Raw genomic sequence first — 18,053 nt, 5'->3', positions numbered from 1 at the left:
AATTGAGGTCAGGGCGTTGTGATGGCCACTCCAATACCTTGACTTTGTTATCCTTAAGCCATTTTGGCTCAACTTTTGAAGTATGCTTGGGGTCATTGTCCATTTGGAAGACCCATTTGCGACCAAGCTTTAACTTCCTGACTGATGTCTTGAGATGTTGCTTCAATATATCCACGTAAATTTCCTCTCTCATGATGCCATCTATTTTGTGAAGTGACCCGTCCCTCCTGCAGCAAAGCACCCCCACAACATGATGCCGCCACCCCCGTGCTTCACGGTTGGGATGGTGTTCTTCGGCTTGCAAGCCTCACCCTTTTTCCTCCAAACATAACGATGGTCATTATGGCCAAACAGTTTCATCAGACCAGAGGACATCTCTCCAAAAAGTACGATCTTTGTCCCCATGTGCAGTTGCAAACCGTAGTCTGGCTTTTTTATGGTGGTTTTGGAGCAGTGGCTTCTTCCTTGCTGAGCGGCCTTTCAGGTTATGTCAATATAGGACTTGTTTTACTGTGGATATAGATACTATTGTACCTGTTTCCTCCAGCATCTTCACAAGTCCTTTGCTGTTGTTCTGGGATTGATTTGCACTTTTCGCACCAAAGTACGTTGATCTCTAGGAGACCTTCCTGAGCGGTATGACGGCTGCATTGTCCCATGGTGTTTATATTTGCGTACTATTGTTTGTAGAGATGAACGTGGTACCTTCAGACGTTTGGAAATTGCTCCCAAGGATGAAACAGACTTGTGGAGGTCTACATTTTTTTCTGAGGTCTTGGCTGATTTCTTTTTATTTTCCCGTGACGTCAAGCAAAGAGGCACTGAGTTTGAAGGTAGGCCTTGAAATACATCCACAGATACACTTTCAATTGACTCAAATGATGTCAATTAGCCTATCAGAAGCTTCTAAAGCCATGACATCATTTTCTGGAATTGTCCAAGCTCTTTAAAGGCACAGTCAACTTAGCGTATGTAAACTTCTAACCCACTGGAATTGTGATACAGTGAATTATAAGTGAAATAATCTGTCTGTAAACAATTGCTGGAAAAATTACTTCTGTCATGCACAAGGTAGATATCCCAACTGACTTGCCAAAACTATAGTTTGTTAACAAGACATTTGTGGAGTGGTAAAAAATCAGTTTTAATGACTCCAACCTAAGTGTATGTAAACTTCCGACTTCAACTGTACATAGTATAGTGTGACCTGTTTTGTTGTACTACAGCCAAGAGTACATTAATATAGCATCAGGAAGCAAACCAGACTAAATCCTGTACACAGTCATTAAACACATGAAAAAAAACAAGCAAAGCATATCAGGTGTCCCTTTGTGAGGTAAGTTACTAAACCACACAATACTTAAATAGGTGTGCTTCATCTCCTCTGAGAGACGGAGAGCAACAGGATGAGAAGGATTAGCGAAGAACATAAAAAAATACGTCGGCCCGAAAATATTTTGGTAACATATTAAGGTATAGTTCCGTGGGATGTATTACGGGTTTACAAGTTAAACTGCTAAATTACAAACAAACAATCAATCAATGTGCTTTATAACTGTTTATTGCATATATATTAATTACTAACTATCAATAAATGACTTATAGTTATACATCCTATATAATTATTTTACAAATCTAATCTCATTTAGAACCACGGGCCAGTGAGGTGTCAAGTTAAAATAAATATAATAAAATCTAAAGAAAGCATAAACACAGTGTGGCGAGGTCTTAAAATGACCTCCCATCTAGCAAACCTGTGACCACTTTACAACACTGCTGAAGATAAAACTCTACTAGCGTTAGCGTTTGGTTGACACAGTGTAGCGGGCTACCAGGCAGCATGCGATGACGTTGCTCTATCTGAGCAGTAGGTTAGCCTCCGTAGACAAGGGCGCTCTATGAGAGAGAAGTGGCTGTTTTTCTGCGAGGCTGAATTGAATTAATGAAGCGAGGAAGGCCCAGTCTGCTCCGGCCCGGTGCTGCACGACCACGGCAGGCAGGTCACCCTCCGACTCTGGAAAAGTCATACTGGGTAGACGAAGAGAGAAGACAAGGAGCCAAGAAGAATATTTACATTAAGACAGTGAATCACTGTTTTGTGTTGGTTTTGCCTGTAGTAATCTCTCCAAGACGCTTAAATCAAAAACGCACGTAATGAAATACGTATCGAAGCTGTGACGGTTTAACTATCGGCAGTGAGTGAGCCAAGTGCCAGGATGTCAGCTGCTGTTGATTAGCTGCAATTATTCTCTTCTGCTACGGTGTGACAGTGGCAGACTCTATATCATATCTGTAAGCTCCAAAGCACCTTCTTATTTGATTAAGTCGAGTACTGTGTTTCCGAAAGCACAATCTACCTTTGCCATGCAAGGTTATCCACATTTTTGCTAAAGCCTGACATGAATACATAGATCTGTACTATCTCTATATGATGGAATGAACAAAATATGTGGCAACTCTTTCTCTCGATATGTTAAACAAAATTCACGGTAGCATTCCATAATGCAAAGATGGCCTCTGACTTATTTTTGATAGCCTTGAGTGTGACGGAGAGCATATTAATCAACCGTCTCACCTTTTTCAGGCTCTCTCATGAGGCGCCAATGGAAATGTGGGACGGGTGCCACGGACTGACCGCCTTGTCATGCCATAGCTGCCCTAGCCCCTATCCCCGCCGGCTCGCAGACAGGAAGGGAAAAAGCAGAGCCTACTCCGAGGCGAACAAACAAACTGTGTTTCAGCCTGTGTAACATGAGCGCTAGGGGGAAAGGGCACTTTGAATGACAGACATTTCATTGCTGCGCCCATTGGTTGGTTAATCACTACCTGAGTGCACTTTCGTCTTTCCTTCTTTATGTCTCCCCTTATTCCTTCTTCCTCCTCTCTCTCTCTATACTCCTTCCTCTTCTCTATTTCTCTCTTTACTCCTTCCTCCTCATCTCTCTCTATACTCCTTCCTCTTCTGTATTTCTCTCTTTACTCCTTCCTCCTCTCTCTACATCTCTCTCTTTACTCCTTCCTCCTCTCTACATCTCTCTTTACTCCTTCCTCCTCTCTCTACATCTCTCTCTTTACTCCTTCATCCTCTCTACATCTCTCTTTACTCCTTCCTCCTCTCTCTACATCTCTCTCTTTACTCCTTCCTCCTCTCTATCTCTCTCTTTACTCCTTCCTCCTCTCTATATCTCTCTCTTTACTCCTTCCTCCTCTCTATCTCTCTCTCTTTACTTCTTCATCTTCTCTATTTCTCTCTTTACTCCTTCCTCATCTCTATCTCTCTCTCTCTACTCCTTCCTCCTCTCTCTACATCTCTCTCTTTACTCCTTCCTCTTCTCTATATCTCTCTCTTTACTCCTTCCTCCTCTCTATCGTTCTCTACTCCTTCCTCCTCTCTATCTCTTTCTTTACTCCTTCCTCCTCTCTATCGTTCTCTACTCCTTCCTCCTCTCTATCTCTCTTTACTCCTCCCTCCTCTCTATATCTCTCTCTTTACTCATTCCTCCTCTCTATTTCTCTCTTTACTCCTTCCTCATCTCTATCTCTCTCTCTCTACTCCTTCCTCCTCTCTCTACATCTCTCTCTTTACTCCTTCCTCCTCTCTATATCTCTCTCTTTCCTCCTCTATCGTTCTCTACTCCTTCCTCCTCTCTATCTCTCTTTACTCCTCCCTCCTCTCTATATCTCTCTCTTTACTCCTTCCTCTCTATCTCTCTTTACTCCTTCCCCTCCTTTCTATCCCTCTATCTTTGTTCTCTTTCTATGCTTTACAATATTCTCAGAGTGTACTGTATAATATATGTGCATATATACAGTAAAAAGGAAATTAATCATTTTGCCTAACAGTTATTAAGGAAGTCAGGCAGTAATTGACGAAAAACGATCAACCCAAGGAAGGAGATTGGGATTCCCTTGGTGTTTTGATAATAATTAAAATAAGCAGCTCAAAATCGTGTGATATTTTTGGCACGTTTTCTTTTGGGGTATGGTTGCAGGCGCCTACCAAATGATCAACGAATGTAGGTCCTGTCCCAGTCCCACCTAGCCGTCCTCCAGATCTCACCCCGAGAACGAGTCAGGGGATCAGGGATCAGGGCTCAGCCCCAGGACCACACCTTACTACCCACACTACTACTGGCCCTTGGTAATGGGGGGAACTATGACTATGGTACAAATGGCTTTAATCTGAACAAACAAGGGACACAGATCCAAATTACGTGTATGGGGCGTCTCCCAAATTATTTTAAATTCAAAAGTGAAATCTTGTCATGTTTGAGAGTGTATTGTATTTACTTTATAGAAACACCTTGTGCTGTATATCATACCAACACATTACAGAAAGCAAGAGACATCAACATCTTGCAACATTAAAACCGGAGGATATGAATTTTAACAAACATGAATGTCGGACAGACTTCATAATAACTTTAACAAATAAGCCATTACAAATGCTTATTAGCGATCATACGTGTTATGAATGCTCATGCATTGTAATTATAAATGTTTATAAACATTTACAAATAATGAAACTTACATAATAGTTTATTAAAGGAAAATTATCTTTTGGTATTTGTGTCATTACTCTGTTGTTGACATAGTCCCAAGATGTTTTGCATGTCAGCAATGTTATTACAAAATGTAAGCAAATTGTAACTTAGAACATAACAACATGGAGGGAAGAATAGCATGGTGATCAAGTCAAATTTTCAGTGTCCAAGAAGAGAGAGCAGAATTGACATTCTTATAACAATCCCTGAAGAGTAAATCACTTTTTTCTGGTCAAACAGTGTTTGTCAGTTTTCTTTCCCAATTTTGTCACCAATGGTTAAGTATTTTCCTACTAATATGGAAACCATAGTTATTAAGAAGGAATTGAGCTGCTGTGAAGTCATGAATGGATTGGTACAGAGTGATCAGTATGATTTAATTGACTTGACACGACCTAGGGCTACGTACAGTATTATCAGATAGATGCCATCTTTGACAATAATATCCTGTAGATAGATAGAGTTAAGTGATGATCAGTGACCTCTTCTGTTATAATACAATACCACATAATCCTATCTGATCCCTAAGGTGTTGAGCTCCCTCTAGTGGAAATAGAACAGGTAGTGGGCTTGAGATAGACCAGGTAGTGTGCTTGAGATAGACCAGGTAGTGTGCTTGAGATAGACCAGGTAGTGTGCTTGAGATAGACCAGGTAGTGTGCTTGAGATAGACCAGGTAGTGTGCTTGAGATAGAGCAGGTAGTGTGCTTGAGATAGACCAGGTAGTGTGCTTGAGATAGAGCAGGTAGTGTGCTTGAGAATAACACTCAGTCCTGGGTTACACTCTTAGAAAAAAGGGTTCCAAAAGGGTTCTTCGGCTGTTCTCATAGGATAACCCTTTTTGGTTCCAGGTAGAACCGGTTTTGGTTTCAGGTAGAACCCTTTTGGGTTCCATGTAGAACCCTCTGTGAAAAGAGTTCTACATGGAACCTAAAATGGTTCTACCTGGAACCCAAAAGGTTCTATCTGGAACCAAAATGGGTGCTCCAATTGGTTATCCTATAGGGACAGCCGAATAACCCTTTTATGTTGTAAATAGCACCTTTTTTCCCAAGTTTAGAACAGTGGAATTGCATAGCCATCAACCACATTCATAACATATATCTTGTGAATTTGTCTAATTAGTTATTTCAGTGTATTAATTACCTGTATTAAACTTAGTAAGTTATTAGGAATACATTGTTTTTTTCAATCATAAACAACAATGACCCAACGACCTGAATATGACCAATATTGTTTTATACATAATCCACAATCAAATGATTTGATTCCACAGTATTATTGTGTGTACATTTTGAGACAGATGGGAGGATACTCAATCTCCCTCTGTAAGTTACTGTAATCACACTAACAGTATCACTGGTACCAGAATACACTGCTTATTATTGGTAACGCCTGCCAGCTAACAACATATTGTTGAAGCCCTGTAATTCTTTAGAAATTAAAAAATAAATGGACTTGATGTACAGATGTAGGATCTAATTTGATCACTCTTTTGTTGCCATGAATATTCCTGCCCAGAAGAAAATGCAAACTTTTAGTGTATTCTTTGTTTAAAAAGGCTTCTAAAGTTTGTAATTTACACTTTAAAATGTCAGGCATGATTTGCCTAAATGGAAAATGTGTCAAACCTTACCAAAAACTGTACATTAATTATAATCCACATAATAATTCTCATTTCTTGTTGCTGCAGGATTATTTTTCCTGCTGTAGCAAACTGGCTAAAATGAAGATCCTAGATCTGTAGGTTCGTATTGAACATAGGTGACATGATGGTTTACTATATTTCAGGCTATATATCCTGTAAGGAAAAGAGCCAAAGAAAGACCCCTGAAGTTATCATTAGTATTGGAAACTGTAGAATAACCCTGATCAAATCAAATCAAATGTTATTTGGCACATGTGCCGAATAGAACAGGTGTAGACCTTACCATGAAATGCTTACTTACAAGCCCTTAACCAACAATCCCTATCTAAACAAATGCCCTGGTTTAGTTTTAGGTGGGGTGGAGTTATTATACAGAGCATTCAGAAAGTATTCAGACAATTTGACCTTTTACACATTTTGCTACGTTACAGCCTTATTCTAAAATGGATGAAATAAAACATTTTCTTCATAAATCTACACACAATACCCCATAATGACAAAGCGAAAACAGGTTTTTAGAAAAATTTGCAAATGTATTAAAGATTAAAAAAACAGATTCTTATTTATATAAGACCTTATTTATATAAATATTCAGACACTTTGCTATGATACTCGAAATTGAGATCAGGTGCATCCTGTTTCCATTGATCATCCTTGAAATGTTTCTGCAACTTGATTGGAGTCCACCTGTGGTAAATTCAATTGGTTGGACATGATTTGGAAAGGCACACACCTGTCTATATAAGGTCTCACAGTTGACAGTGCATGTCAGAGCAAAAACCAAGTCATGAGGTCAAAGCAATTGTCCATAGAGCTCCGAGAAAGGGTTGTGTCGATGCACAGATCTGGGGAAGGGTACCAAAAAATGTCTGAAGCATTGAAGAACACAATGGCCTCAATTCTCAATTTCTGAAGACCTGTTTTCACTTTGTCATTATGAGTATTGTGTGTAGATTGATGAGGATAAAAAATGATTTAATCAATTTTAGAATAGGGCTGTAATGTAGCAAAATATGGAAAAAGGGAAGGGGTCTGAATACTTTCCGAATGCACTGTATGTATCCCTTCACACATGATTGTATGAAGACAGAGTGAAGGAACTGCCTGTTCAGTCACATGATTGTATGAAGACAGAGTGAAGGGACTGCCTGTTCAGTCACATGATTGTATGAAGACAGAGTGAAGGGACTGCCTGTTCAGTCACATGATTGTATGAAGACAGAGTGAAGGAACTGCCTGTTTAGTCACATGATTGTATGAAGACAGAGTGAAGGAACTGCCTGTTCAGTCACATGATTGTGTGAAGACAATCAACAGACACCTCATAATCCTAACCCAAACCCTTCTTGATTTACATTCCAGGAAATGTGTCTAATCTTCTTAACAAAATTGTCTTTGCGCCACAGAAAGAAGAACATTGAAATTGCAGTCGCAGTGTGTGTGTGTGTGTGTGTGTGTGTGTGTGTGTGTGTGTGTGTGTGTGTGTGTGTGTGTGTGTGTATGAGTGTATGTTACATGTTTAAGAAACAGAACAGTGAAAGGAAGCATAACACCATCTCACAGCCTATTAGGTTAATATCCATTTAATTGGAGCACCTGGGGATTAATTGATTAGTCAATCAATCGTCGCAATGCTGACAAATGGATGGCTGTATGAATGGAACTGAATGGAAACAGAATCTACGTCCCAAGTAACACCATATTCCCTGTACAGTGCACTACTTTTGACCAGAGTTCTATTGGCCCTGGTCAGAAGTAGTGCACTACATAGGGAATACGGAGCCATTTGGGATGTAGACCAAGGGCGTATGTAAATGGGAATTAATTAGTCTGGTTATGTTTCAGCTTCTCTTGTTTGGAGTGAAAACATTCCCTGAAGCCTGGGCCAGGTCAGGAGCCTCTCCATCCACCACTGTGGTCAGATCCCATCGCTGTCAGACAGAATCATTTCACCTCATTACCTCTGACCATGTATAAATAGAAAGTCATTCTACCTTCCAGCCCTGCCTTTAACACTTAAATGCCTACAATTAACCTCTTGTGACTATAAGCCTTGTGTCCAATACACCACAGGAATAGCGAAGTAGCCTGGTTCTCCCCAAACTGCACCCAGCCCCTGAACACACACACACACACACACACACAGACACACACACACACACACACACACACACACACACTAACACACAAAGGTGCACACACAGGTGCGTGCGCACACACTCAAACACACGTGTACACACACACCCTGAAAAGCAACCACCCCCTACCATAAACAGACACACACACATACCCCGCTCCACCACCTCTGCTCGTGTTCATTAGACAGCAATATATCATGTGTTGTGTTTTCCCTCCAGCACGATTTATTGGGTGGCTGATACACTTTAGTATGTGTGCACTGAGCGGGTGTGAACCTCGTCATGACAATCCCAGCATCATGCTTACGGCTTTCTCCCCAAAACACAAACACCACATGCATGTTATCCACGCCTTCTCATCCAAACTCTCCCGTAAAAGAGCGTTCCATATCAAGGTATGGTTTTGTCCGAGACTGCAGCAACATGTCATGGCGTGGAAAAATAACCACAAAATATATTGACTCTGCTGGTAGAAAGATATACTGTTACTGTTTCCAACCAACCCTGTACCCTCCCTTTACCATACCTCAACCTCCTCTCCCTTGTACGAGAGCTTAGCATTGTGGGTGGAATGAGTACGTGGTACCAATGAGGTAAGTGCTGCCTATAAGTCTACACAATGGATCTATTGGAGGGTTATGAAGGGTTGGAGAGGAGGTTAAGCTTTTTCTTCCCCCTCACTCAGGGTCCATTGGGTTTAAAGTAGAGCGGGTGACAGGGTGAGTTGTCCATCACCCGGCACCTTCTCATCCTTTCCCTGACTTCAAAACCTCAGACTAACCTGTCAGAACAACATTTTTAATAAACATATTGTCACCTTCCAGACTAGTTCTGAATCTAATACATGCCGTAAAAAATATGAACACGTTTTAGACATTATATCCGTAAATATGAATGTGTGTCCCTAGAAATCTCATGTCCCTCGGGGCAACGCTCAGGCCCCTTCATATTCTAGAAAGGCTGACATGTAGCTCTTTATAACGGCCCTGGGATTAACTCACCGACTTCCTCCCCATGGTAAATAACTCAGTGAAGTACTAGTGCTCCAAAAGGTGAAACTCACAATGGATTTCTCAGATATTCAGCATGAAACCACAGCTTTCCTCACCTAGAGCACCCCCTATAATCACTGTGTCAGAGCCAGCGCTCTAAACACCTCAGACAAGTTATTTTTGGACGGGTACACCACTCCAGTGGCGACCGGGGGGGGGATCACCCGACATGCTTAAACCGGCTAATGTAAAATAAGGATATTTCACTGGACTGATGTCACAAAAACCTAATTTACAGTCAGTTGTGACAAGTAATAATTGCAGGTTTGGTCACCGGGCTGTGACCCATACGTCAAGTTCTATGCCGTCAACCCAGTGACAAGAGAGGAAGCTAGCCAAATGTTAACAGGTATCTGCCCAAAGGAAGCTACCCCAATGGTAACATGCATGTTGATCTAGCCCAATGCTAACAGGTATCTGTCCAGAAGAATCTAGCTCAATGCTAACAGGTATGTTGATCTGGCCAAATGCAAACAGGCATGTTAACCTGCCCAGAGGAAGCCAGCCCAACGCTAACAGTTATATTGATCTACCCTGAGGAAGCTAGCCCAATGCTAACAAATATATTGCTCTGCCCAGAGGAAGTTAGCCCAATGCTATCAGTTATATTGATCTGCCCAGAGGACGCTAGCCCAATTCTAACAGGTAGTTGATCTAGCCTATAACAGGCATGCAGAGGCAAGTTAGGGTCAGTGGGGAGAGGAACAGCCACTTCCCCTGTCTGTCCGATAAGGAACAGGTTGGGGGCTAAGGGTAGGGAGGTACTCTTTTCAGCACAGTAGCAATATCTATCAGTGTTAATCTAGACAGTGTGTTTAGATTACATTGCAACAAATATAATATGTATTTTCAACACATTTATGATGTGTAAATGTCCTGTAGTGTAGACAGTATAGTTTAAATTAAAATATTCACAAAACCGCTTCTTATCTGTCTAGACGGTGGAATAGCATCAACACGTCTTACTATGTGGCTAGACTGTGGAATAGCACTGAGTGTTGAGGATAGATTTGCTGATACCTCAGCTTTCAAAATGTATTTTTTTTTTGTCTTTATATGTACAGACCACAGAGGTTTATACAGTATATATTATCATGTAGCTACTGTATATTCTAGGTGTAAATAATCCAATAATCTCAGTTTAGTAACACTTGTTAATTTTTCAATGTCAAGAAAGAAAATGTCCTCACTCCCTCCATTCGTGTGTCCTCCTGGATAATGACATTACCATGTCTTACTGCGTTATTCAGCCTGAACAGAATGTTGGTTTGAACCTGGCTTTTAGGGCAGCAATGATTGAGAGAGGAGCTAAAATGGTGGAATATTTCACACTGTGTTGACCCACTCCTACGACTGGAGTCGTAACCCCGGTGAAGTTTCTCATGGTACGTTATTCATATTAGGACAGCCTCAGAGTCACAAGGAGTTTGAGTTAGAGTCATTAGAACTTGTCAACTCTTTGTGAATGTTCAGGTTTCCCAATATGGACACCATACTACAGCATATTTTAAACCCATTAATAACCTGGAGCACATGTTTCTGATTGAGGTGTGTAGTGAACTTGTAATACAATGTCCTTGGATCAGAATTAAGACAAAATGTACATTAATGACACTTGCCCTTACTTGTACAGTATTCCGTTGGCCTACCATGAAGGTGTGTCTGCTTTTATGTGACATTTGTTGACTTTTTTGACAGATTGTATAACAATCCAATGCCTCTTGCAACTCATTGATCCTAACTGTATCGTAAACAGCCCCACAGTCCATTGTATGGCGTTACATACATTACAGCAACACACCACAAAGTCATATACAAATTACAAATATTTGCTGTTCACAACACAAAAGCTGGCAATAACTTTTATATCTAGGAGTTACTTCCCTCTGTCTTTACAAGGGTTTTATCTACTCTACCTCAATTCACCTACCTCCAGAACATCATAGTACCCCATTCTGTCTTTACAAGGGTTTTATATACTCTACCTCAGTTCACCTACCACCAGAACCTCATAGTACCCCACTTTGTCTTGTGTACATCTCACCTCCTCCATCTGTGGTGATGTTCTCCATGCTGACCAATTTGTTCTGACAGACCTAGCAGCAAACAGGCAAACTGACCGACAGGCCGGAAAAGCCATGTTATACTGGAGGCGTGTGCTGAATTTGTTAGCGTGTAATTACCATTGCATACGACATGCGGTGATCTGACCTATGAAATCACTTTGGCTTGTGTTCATTTTAGCCTAACTGCTCTCCCTTAGACCTATGGCTCGTTGAGTCCTTGTTGGGTGTAATTTGGCCACCGAGTGTGGCCTGAGCAATGACAGCAGCTAGTGCCGACTCCGCCTGACTGCCTCTCGCAATCAGAGGCTGAGAATGAAAACATAAAGGGAAGGGAAAGGGGGAAACCTAGTCAGCTGTACAACTGAACGCATTCAACTGAAATGTGTCTTCCGCATTTAACCCAACCCCTCTGATCAGAGTTACAACTGCAGCCACCGCTGATTCAATTGTCCAAACAGACTCCGTGTGAAGTCAAGCATGATATGATATTGTTATACTACAGTTATATGGACATTTTATTGTTAGGCGAGGGAAGCTGCTATGGAAGAAGCATGAGATTATACTGAACAAAAATATAAACGCAAAGTGCAACAATTTATACCATTTTACTGAGTTACAAATTATGTAAGTAAATCAGTCAATATAAATAAATAAATTAGGCCCTAATCTATTTCACATGACTGGGAATACAGACACCTTCAAAACAAGTAGGGGTGTGGATCAGAAAACCAGTCAGTATCTGGTGTGACCACTATTTGCCTCATGCAGCACGACACATCTCCTTTGCATAGAGTTGATCAGGCTGTTGATTGTGGCCTGTGGAATGTTGTCCCACTCCTCTTCAATGGCTTTGCGAATTTGTTGGATATTGGCGGGAACTGGAACACGCTGTCATACACTTCGATCCAGAGCATCACAAACATACTAAAAGTGTGACATGTCTGGTAAGTATGCAGGCCATGGAAGAACTGGTACAGTTTCAGCTTCCAGGAATTCTGTACAGATCCTTGTGACATGGGGCTGTCCATTATGATGCTGAAACATGAGGTGATGGCGGTGGATGAATTGCATGACAATGGGCCTCAGGATTTTGTCATGGTATCTCCTTGCATTGAAATTGCCATCAATAAAATGCAATTGTGTTTGTTGTCCTTAGCTTATGTCTGTCCATCCCATAACCCCACTGCCACCATGGGGCACTCTATTCACAATGTTGACATCAGCAAACCACTCACTCTCACGAAGCCATACACACTGTCTGCCATCTGCCCGGTAGAGTTGAAACCAGGACTCATCCGTGAAAAGCACACTTTTCGGCTTAGATCAATGTATCCATTAAAATGAATACAATGAACTTAGAGTTTGTAAGGCTTTACATCCATGTCACGTCCTGGCCAGTATAAGGGTTAATTGGTATTGTAGTTTGGTCAGGACGTGGCAGAGGGTATTTGTTTTATGTGGTTAGGGGTGGTGTTTTTCTAAAAAGGGCATTTGATTTAAGTATTCCGGGGTTTTTGGGCACTGTTTGATTTTCATGTATTCTATGTTGAGTCTAGTGTGTCTGTTTCTATGTTTGGGTTCATTGGGGTTGGGACTCTCAATTGAAGGCAGGTGTTGTCTATTTGCCTTTGATTGAGAGTCCCATATATGAGGGTGTGTTTGTGTTTGTCTTTTGTGGGAGATTGTTAGCCTGAAAAACTGTTGCACTGTCATTGTTTATTGTTTTTTGTATAGTGTTCATGTGAGCGATTAATTAAATTCAAAGATGAACACGACATCCGCTGCGTATTGGTCTACATTTTCAGACGACGATTTCGCTATATCGTCAGAAGACGAAGACAGCCGTGACAATCCAAGGCACCATATTGTATGGTCACATGCTAAATTACAAACAAAAATAGAAGAGCATATTAAACTGAGACAGCGCCAACTGCACTGCTCACCTCTCATTACATACAAATGTTTTAGTTTCTATTTCTATTTTATAGTCATACTGTAGTTTGAATGATTGTCTTAAGACATTTAAGGGATTCTAGCCAAGCTGACCATGTCTCTCTCTGACACTAAACTTCAGAGCCAATGAATGACTTTCCACCTGGCCACCCCGATCCCGGTCAACAGCCCTGCACCCCTCACTGCAACTTGCCCAAGCCTCCCACATTTCTCCTTCACCCAAATCCAGATAGCTGATGTTCTGAAAGAGCTGCAAAATCTGGACCCCTACAAATCAGCTGGGCTAGACAATCTGGACCCTCTCTTCCTAAAATTATCCACCAAAATTGTTGCAACCCCTATTACTAGCTTGTTCAACCTCTATTTTGTATCGTCTGAGATCTCCAAAGATTGGAAAGCTGCCGCGGTCATCCCCCTCTTCAAAGGGGAGACACTCTAGACCCAAACTGCTACAGACCTATATCTATCCTACCCTCCTTTCTAAGGTCTTCGAAAGCCAAGTTAACAAACAGATCACTGACCATTTCGAATCCCACCGTACCTTCTCTGCTATGCAATCTGGTTTCCGAGCTGGTCATGGGTGCACCTCAGCCACGCTCAAGGTCCTAAACGATATCATAACCGCCATCGATAAGAGACAATACTGTGCAGCTGTATTCATCGACCTGGCCAAGGCTTTCAACTTTGTCAATCAACATATTCTAATCGGCAGACTAAACAGCCTTGGTTTCTCAAATGACTGCCTAGCCTGGTTCACCAACTACTTCTCAGACAGAGTTCAGTGTGTGAAATCGGAGGGCCTGTTGTCCGGACCTCTGGCAGTGTCTATGGTGGTGCCACAGGGTTCAATCCTCGGGCCGACTCTTTTCTCTGTATACATCAGTGATGTCGCTCTTGCTGCTGGTGATTCTCTGATCCACCTCTACACAGACGACATCATTCTGTATGCTTCTGGCCCTTCTTTGGACACTGTGTTAACTAACCTCCAGATGAGCTTCAATGCCATACAACTCTCCTTCCATGGCCTCCATCTGCTCTTAAATGCAAGCAAAACTAAATGCATGCTCTTCAACCGATTGCTGCCCACACCTACCCACCCGTCCAGCATCACTACTCTGGGCGGTTCTGAATTTGAATATGTGGACAACTACAAATACCTAGGTGTCTGATTAGACTGTAAACTCTCCTTCCAGACTCACATTAAGCATCTCCAATCCAAAATTAAATCTAGAATCGGCTTCCTATTTCACAACAAAGCTTCCTTCACTCATGTTGCCAAACATACCATCGTAAAACTGACTATTCTACCAATCCTTGACTTCGACGATGTCATTTACAAAATAGCCTCCAACACTCTACTCAGCAAATTGGATGCAGTCTATCACAGTGCCATCCGTTTTGTCACCAAAGCCCCATATACTTCCCACCACTTCGACCTGTATGCACACGTTGGCTGGCCCTCGCTTCATATCCGTCACCAAACCCACTGGCTCCAGGTCATCTATAAGTTGTTGCTAGGGAAAGCCCCGCCTTATCTCAGCTCACTGGTCACCATAGCAGCACCCACCCGCAGCACGCGCTCCAGCCAATTCCAACTTTGGCCGCCTGTCCTTCCAGTTCTCTGCTGCAAATGACTTGAACGAACTGCAAAAATCACTGAAGCTGGAGACTCATATCTCCCTCCCAACTTTAAGCACCAGCTGTCAGAGCAGCTCACAGATCACTGCACCTGTACATAGCCAATCTGTAAATAGCCCATCTGTAATGCGTGCGTACTGGCGGCAGAGAAGTCAGGCGCAGGAGAGCAAAGACTGAGTTACAACGGTGCAGTTTAATAATAAAAATCACAGTGAACAAAAACAATAAATATATACAATGGGACGAAACCCTTTGCTCGCCAGACATAACGTGCACAAACTCTTACAATCACCAATTCCAGACAAGGACATGGGGGGAACAGAGGGTTAAATACACAACATGTAATTGATGGAATTGAAACCAGGTGTGAGGGAAGGCAAGACAAAACCAATGGAAAATGAAAGGTGGATCGGCGATGGCTAGAAGGCCGGTGACGTCGACCGCCAAACGTCGCCCAAACTAGGAGAGGGACTGACTTCGGCGGAAGTCGTGACACCATCCAACTACCTCATCACCATATTGTTATTTATTTGATTTATTTTGTTCATTTGCACCCCAGTACTGCTACTTGCACACTCATTTTCTGCACATCTATCACCCCGTGTTTAATTTGCCATACTGTAATAATTTTGCCACTATGGCCTATTTATTGCCTCACCCCCCTTATCCTACCTCATTTGAACACACTGTATATAGACTTTCTCTATTGTATTATTGACTGTATGTTTGTTTATTCCATGTGTAACTCTGTGTGTGTTGTTGTTTGTGTCGCACTGCTTTGCTTTATCTTGGCCAGGTCGCAGTTGTAAATGAGAAATTGTTCTCATGTGAAATAAAAAAAAAAAAAAAAAATTACCAAGTCTTCTCTCATAATGGCCTGTTCACAACAGCAGTCTTACTGTATCCAGTACTAATCATAGAGTACCCTTCACTCCCTATACCTCAGACATGCTAGGGGCTATTAGGGGAGATATTAGCTTAATGTCTCCCCTCAATGGGATGTGGGTGATTTAGACACGTTTTAAGGAAGCACGTAACCGTTACAGTATTCAGCATTCACCCTATAAAAATAAAAGGATATGGTTTCTGGACTAGTGACAGTCTCTCACATTATAAGCGCTGTAAATGTGTCATCGGGCTGAGGCCTGTGGCCTTGAGTGATAGCTTACCTGGCCTGATGGAATTGAACTGTGATGTAGCGCAGTGTCCACACAACCTTTTAGTTTAAATATTTAGCCTTCTGATTATAGTTTGCATAATCAGGGGCTCTTTTCTTCCTCTACTCTCACTCCCTACCGTAGCACGCGTTCCTGTTGACGTTGTGGTTTCCATAATTGGACTCTGGCTCCAGGTGGTTCTGGTTTCCATAGAGACATGTGGCCCTTATCTGCTACTGGTTTTTACGAACTAAAACAATGAGCTCTTTCACTTTCTCCTCTCTCTCTCTCTCCTTGCTTTTACACAACCCTTCGCCTCTGTAGTGAAGAGGTTCTACGCATATATGTTTTACTCCTAGTGATATGATTCATATTTAAATAAAATAGTACCCTTGTAACATATTTGACGGTATTGTGTCAATATTGTAACTCTTCAAGCTATTGTATATTTGTTTGAATTGTTTAATAACTCAAAAAGAAAGGGGGATGTGGTTGCTAATTGTTTCTCCAGATGAATTACTTATTTCAGAACAACCTGTACATTTGTACTGTAAAGAGATTACTGTAAATTTTACAGTAACTTACTTGCCACTAGCTGCCTGTCAGTACCTCTAATATCAGATGAATCTCTTCTCTTTTTCAGACATAGTCTTTCTCACATGTTGATTTTACTGAATGACTGCAGGCCATTGCTTGGCCAGGTCCTACTGTAACACTCCTGAGTACAAGACGCCTCAGACTCATTTCCTTAATAAAAAATAACTTTGGAAAATCAAATAGCTTTTTTTCTCTACAATAATTTCACTCTGTCATTTCCTGCCAGTTGAAGGGGAGAGGTTTCCTGAGAGAGTCTAATCACTGTGAGAGGTGTGTGCATGCGTGTGTGCGTGTGCATGCGTGTGTGTACGTGCGTATGCATGTGAGCATGTACACACTCCCTGATGGATGGGGCATGACTCTTATTCCCTGAACTCACCCTACTCCTACAACACATTTGTCTTTGGTCTAACTCCTAGGTCGGTGCATTTGTTCAACACTCAGAACGTCATTATTAACTTAACAGGAGAGACAGTACACTATTCCCCTGCAAGTCATAAAGTCATTCCAGAAAAAAAGCTCCACTTCTACTAGAGCAGTTGATGTCTAACACTTTTCTCCAGGCTGAAACAGAGGTATCAAATCTGAGCTTTGAGTGTTGAAAGTTTTAGTCTGGTAGTAGACTCCGGCAGATGTATTGCCGTCTCCTCTCTCCGTGTACTGGAAGACAGCCAACTAGCTCTGGTTCAGACTATGTGCATGTGAGTATCATTCATCTTTTGAAGAGGACTGATACAAGTCCTGCTGACACTGAGACTGTCCTAATATGGACACTGTAAAGGAGATGTAACTACAGTATAAGGTACATTGTGTATATTGGACATATTATATGGATTTCAGGCTAGAACCCTAGACATAACTGATAAACCAGATATGTTAATTTGCGACTGTAAGCTTGCAGGGAATTCCTGGCCTCTTTAAAAGCATCCTACTGTTTCAGAAAAAAAATCTACCATTGACCTTGGCTCAGATCTTCTCCCCCAGCTCCCATTCTCTACCTAAACCTCTACCTTTAAGTCATTCTCTACCTAAACCTCTACCTTTAAGTCATTCTCTACCTAAAGCTCTACCTTTAAGTCATTCTCTACCTAAAGCTCTACCTTTAAGTCATTCCCTACCTAAACCTCTACCTTTAAGTCATTCTCTACCTAAACCTCTACCTTTAAGTCATTCTCTACCTAAACCTCTACCTTTAAGTCATTCCCTAACTAAACCTCTACCTTTAAGTCATTCTCTACCTAAAGCTCTACCTTTAAGTCA

At 41.6% G+C, this 18,053-nt stretch overlaps 1 long non-coding RNA gene across 1 annotated transcript; it reads right to left on the bottom strand.

The window, feature by feature from the left end:
- Positions 1-1,543: 1,543 nt before the first annotated feature.
- Positions 1,544-2,884, bottom strand: LOC106606445 (uncharacterized). Its single transcript, XR_001329055.2, has 2 exons — positions 2,576-2,884; positions 1,544-2,028 (listed from the first exon to the last, which is right to left on the bottom strand). It is a non-coding gene; the product is annotated as an uncharacterized lncRNA (long non-coding RNA).
- Positions 2,885-18,053: the final 15,169 nt, after the last annotated feature.

The sequence above is a fragment of the Salmo salar genome, chromosome ssa06, assembly GCF_905237065.1.
Source record: "Salmo salar chromosome ssa06, Ssal_v3.1, whole genome shotgun sequence".
Classification (NCBI taxonomy): domain Eukaryota; kingdom Metazoa; phylum Chordata; class Actinopteri; order Salmoniformes; family Salmonidae; genus Salmo; species Salmo salar.
The sequence above is the reverse complement of the archived record's forward strand: the minus strand, read 5'-3'. Positions and strand labels throughout refer to the sequence as shown.